The following is a 5,443-nucleotide window of genomic DNA, read 5'->3' on the forward strand; positions in this document are numbered from 1 at the left end:
ACATCAATCCCAAAAAACAGTATTTAAAAGGAGATGAGTAATGGCCTGCAAAAAGGTACCTAAACTGCCGCATTCAGTGGGACCGTGGCCTTAAGTCGGGTAACGTGGGATTGCCAAAGAAATTCGGTCATGTTACTCGCTGTGTGTAGATAGCTGGAGTATCTTAGAGCATGACCACCGTTGGGGCTTGCAGATCCAGCCTGTACACTAAGGCATGTCCTGTAGAAACGCACTTGCCTCCACAGCTCAGAGCGCATAATCTTGCTGATCCGTTTGGCGTGTTGCAGTGATGGACTTGCATGGCCGAACAACGCACTGATGTCTTCTGGCACCACATTATGCCTGATCGAGAAGGATTCGAATATTGTTTTGCAGGTACAGATGGCGATTAAATTGATATAGAAGGATACTAGGTCCGGGCGGGAGAAACACGGAAAAGGATCCATTGGAGAAGAAATGAAATGGATCAAAATATACTGGCGGGCTAGTTGTTATACTTACTAAATTACAAATAGCGCTAGGACGAGGACAGACGAAGAAGTGGACAGGACAGGCCCTAACTCACAGCTAACGGTTTTATATACAAAGTTAAAGAAGAAGTTGAAGGAAGTGTCTGGAGTTCAGAAAAGAAGAAATTGGTCTGTTTCCAGCTGGTGCGCTCTAAGAAGATTTTTTTTTTATAGCAGACGGCGTTCGTGAAATAGCGTCAGCTGTTGCTGGCTTCACGCGGCGCTACCGTGCGTGCTTCCATTCATTCGGCGTTCGTTGCCATGGTGACGGCGAGGAAAGCAGACGAACTTTATGTTGCGGAAAAGAACGCTGCGCAGCAGCGATACAAGCTGCGTTCTAAAGCGTGTTTCACACTGATCTCAATGACAATTGCTGGATCGCGCTTGCCGCTCCCGCAAGTGAAGCCACCGGGCTTCACCAACACCTCCTAGACTATTTCAAGGCCCCCGCAACGTTCCCTTTCCACAACACGACGTCATCACTGTGAGATCGGTCCAAATCCGAGAACAACGGACTTGGCTTGGAACGACTTACGGCTTTTGTATAATGTGTGGCCCGGCGCAAATAGTTAGAAAACGTTTCAAAAAGCTATTCTTATAAAACGTGAATAATTGAACTAGTAACAACAAAAAATTCTTTTCGACGCTTTTAAGTACGAAATATTTTACATGCCTACATTTTTGCTACGTAAGAAACTTAATTCCGTTGACGTGTGGAGCGCAGTATCGTGGAAGGCACGAATTTTGGTGGCGCGTACTGCCACATCTGGCAACCATAAACAGTAGTAACGGCGCATTTGTTTCTGGCCGCTGGCGTTGATGTGCTGCTTTCTGTTTTGTTCTTGTTTGTTCTCGGGTTACGCGACATGCCTGGCTGCTGTTGTGCGCCGAACTGTAACTCAAACTATGTGAGTGGGCCGAAAGTGCGGGTTTACCGCTTTCCTTCTGATGCGGAACGAAGAACGGCTTGGACAAAAGCAATACCTCGCGAAGACTTCGCGCCAACGAAGTACAGCGTGGGGAGTAATTCCTCTTCCGCTGTTTAATTTTCGTGGTTGTTGCGTGTTCCCTTGCTGTTCGGGGTATTGCAATGATTCTTGACCTTACCAGCTAGGATGTCTTCGTTTTCTTCCTTGACGCGGGGAATAGTTTTCAAGCTCTCGCGTATAGTTCCGAACGGATTACGAGGACTTACAGAAAGTAGTTTTGTGTCTATACAAGTGCGCATTAGAATTATTGCGACGTGTAACTTACCGCTTCCCATTTTATTGTCTTGGTATTGTGCGTGAATCGCCTGTCCTATATTGAGATTTTTGCACTTCCTACAGGTCTGTGAAAAGCACTTTTCTCCGGGTGACTTCGCCACTACTACAACGTACACGGACGAAAAAACTGGACGAGTGCTTGAAGTTCCTCTTCAATTACGGCGGCTGAAGCCCTGCGCTACTCCTAGCATCTTCCCCAACTGCCCTGCATACCTGTCCCGCAACACACCTGCTGCCCGCGAAGGTCCTGAAGAAAAGCGCGCTCGGCTTGAAGCGGAGGCCCTGCAGCAAGCACTGGCGCGCTCCACCGAAGCTTATGAAGACGAACAGAGAAATAATTCCGTTAGCAGCTTTGACGAACTCGTGGCTGCTCTCAAGGAATTCCAGGTGGCCGATTTCTGGACAAAGCTGGTCACTGACAAGCAAGTGCTTTTTTTGAACTTTGCTCCTCGAGATGCACCAGTTGTGCGCTATTCAGTGACGGTCTCTGCAGATCTTTCATTGAAAGCGTTTTTTGGGGACCTGCAGCTCGACAAGGTTGGTCTTCTCATTTTTCCAATGTGTGTGTCCGACATTAGGGAGCTAGAGAAAGCTTTAGAGGTTGTGCATGGTTTTTCCAAGAACTCCTCTAACGATCAGCAGCGACTAGAAATTGTCGTAAAGAAGACAGTGGCAATCCTAGAGGAGCTGTCATCAGAAAATTTCCCTCATGAGTGGCAAATGGAAATTGTGAACTTCTTAATGCAGCAGGTACACATGCTTCTAAGCAAGTCTCCGAATTACCCTGCAGACCTGCTTGTGTTTTCAAGCCTCGTGTTTACAATATCCCCACACGCTTATAGGTTCATCCGGAGCACGTCAAAGCTCAAACTGCCCCATCCTGACACTATTAGGCGTGTTTGTGCGTCTTACGTTGTCAACCCTTGTACAGAGCAACAAAGTACCTTATTTCTCTCATATGCAAAAAGACTTGTAGCTGCAATGAACGAGCATGAGAAGACTGTAACGCTCGTCATGGACGAGATTCACCTTCAGCCATACCTCGACTATAAGGGTGGAACCGTAGTGGGAATGGCCGCAAACAGTACAATTGCTGCAAAGACAGCATATGTGTTCATGATCCAAAGCCTTTTGTCAGCGAGCAAAGATGTTGTGCATATTCTGCCAGTAGCACAGATAGATGCAAAACAGTTGCATGAATTTCTTCGTCAGCTGATAAATGAGCTCGAGAAAACTGGACTTCGAATTATTGCAGTAGTTTCAGACAATAACTCCATCAATGGCAAAGCTATGTCATTTTTTTCCCAACCTCCGAAGGTTAACACTGTGTACCAACATCCTTCGGACCAATCAAGGTCCCTGTTTTTTATTGTGGATACTGTTCACGTGCTCAAGTGTGTACGGAATAACTGGCTCAACCAGCGAAACAGCAGCAAGTGCATGTTTTTTCCCGATATTAATGCTGCTGGTGATCAACCACATGTGCTGACAGCTTCGTTTAATGCCTTGGTAGAGCTTCATGAGAGAGAGAGAAATGAGCTAGTGCGACTTGCGCCAACTTTATGCTTGAAAGCACTCAAACCTTCGAGTTTGGAGCGACAGAATGTCAAGCTTGTCCTGAAGATGTTTAACATTCTTACTGTTGCAGCACTTAGAAGCACCAAGGCTGCAACACTGCAGCATGCCAAAGGCACAGCTGAATTTATTAACATTATCGTTATGTGGTGGTGCATAGTAAATGTGAAAACGCCAAACAAGGGTCGGCGTCTTCGGGACAAGCTTCAGGAACCCATAACGGTAATGTCTTGCCCCCAAATTGATTTCCTGAACAAAGTAGTCAAGTGGCTAGACTACTGGAAAAGCCTGAAGCATGATGCAGGCCACCTCACGAATGAGACACACAATGCACTTCGTCACACATCGCTTGCTTTAGTTCAGGTGTCGCGTTACTGCATTGAAGAACTCGGCTTCAAGTATGTCCTTCTTGGTAAATTTCAGTCTGACTGCCTTGAAGATAGGTTTGGACGGTACCGACAATTGAGCGGCGCACAGTACCACATCTCGATCCGCCAGATATACGAGTCGGAACACAAACTCAGATTGCAGAAGGTTCTTGAGCTTCCCGAGTTCGACGACATCTCGCTATGTGCCCGCACTGATGCGGTGAATGCTGCCGTGAACCAGTTTGATGTTGAAGTGACAGCAGTTGACGTAGAAAAAAAGAACACATGCTCCCAGCTATTACATACGTGGCTGGGTACTGTGCGCATGCTGCGCTGAAAAAGCTGATGTGCCCATTCTGTAAAGAGAACCTTGTGGTTGACAACCGCTCTCTTGAAATTGAGGCAGAAGAGCTCATTGCTGGTGTAACAAGAGGTGAACTAAAGTTCCCGCAGGCCGTGGTGGTAAATGCCGTGCTGGCAATGAATATTGTGCTGGAAAAACTGAGCAGCGAAAGGTACGCGTTAAAATTTTATTCTTGTGAAAAGCAAAAAGATTTGCTTGTGTCCCTGACAACAACCCTTGTTGAGTATAACGAAGATCTGGACGTCTGTGAAAACGGCCATTTACCTCACGTGGTGATGGGTTATGTACTAAGTGCGGCTGCCAACACTTTGTTGAATAACTTGTGCAAACGAGAAAACAACATGCTTGCTGAAGCCAAAGCTGCAAAACGGAAACTGAAGACGCTTCAGGCATAAGCGCATAACGTCTGCTATCATTTCGACTGCTGCCTGGAAATTATTGTCACATAAGTGTTTTTTTCGTGTGTGTGTGCTCCGACTTATTTCTGTTTCTTGTTCTTCAATTTGTGCAAACAATGTTTTTGGGGACATTGCTGTATGTTGTTTAGAACTTCGAGGATTTCCTTATTGCTTTGTTCTGTTGGAAATGTTGATGTAATAATATTTTTGTTTGAAACTTCGGTTATGAATGTGCTATCAGTTCATTTGTGGAAGCTATTCCCGAGAAATTGTATTTTTTCCACAAACCCAAGTTCTTCCTGCTTATTCCTGCAAAATAAAGAGTGAAATTCTGTACCCCCGAAAAACAGTTGTGATGTTTTAATAATGGCTGTGAAAATCGGGGCGCCAGGACTCTTGCTTTTAATTGTGTTACTTAATATGTTCGCAAATCGTGCGCGAGTCCTGGACTCCTTAAATGTTCGTAGATATAGGCGACATGGAAGTGAGAATTCGAAGAATAAATACAAAACACGACTTGAAACGTCCATCGAGCGCCACTCTGTTTCGTGTGCGTTTCTTCTACGTCCTTGTTTTGCGCTTTTATCCTTTTAAATAATCATGAACCAACTAGCTCGAACCAAAGTATTAATTCCTACGAGCTTTTCTGAAGTAAAACGTATTGTCAGTGTTCCATTCTCGAAAATTCAGCGCCGAGAACGAAGAGACTCGCATTACGAAGCCCGACCGAGTGGGTGAAGCCAGCTTCCAGGCCGATCTCACTTCGATGACGTCACGGGAGCCTGCGGAGGCCTTGAAATAGTCTAGGAGGTGTTGGCTTCACTCGCTTGGGATACGATTTGCCGTTTTTGCTAGCCTTTGCTGCGGTTTTCCAGCGTGCTGAAGACACGTTTTCTACTCGTTCGTCGTCATTCGCCGAAGAAGTTTTTTGAAGACTCTGTGTATTGTTGAGACTTGCCGTTGT

The 5,443-nt window shown here is 45.8% G+C and overlaps 1 pseudogene; it reads left to right on the plus strand.

Annotated features, from left to right (window-relative positions):
* Window positions 1–1,035: 1,035 nt before the first annotated feature.
* Window positions 1,036–4,826, plus strand: LOC115324177 (annotated as a pseudogene).
* The last annotated feature ends 617 nt before the right edge of the window (window positions 4,827–5,443 follow it).

This window comes from Ixodes scapularis, unplaced genomic scaffold (assembly GCF_016920785.2).
Source record: "Ixodes scapularis isolate PalLabHiFi unplaced genomic scaffold, ASM1692078v2 PGA_scaffold8__174_contigs__length_109621045, whole genome shotgun sequence".
Lineage (NCBI taxonomy): Eukaryota > Metazoa > Arthropoda > Arachnida > Ixodida > Ixodidae > Ixodes > Ixodes scapularis.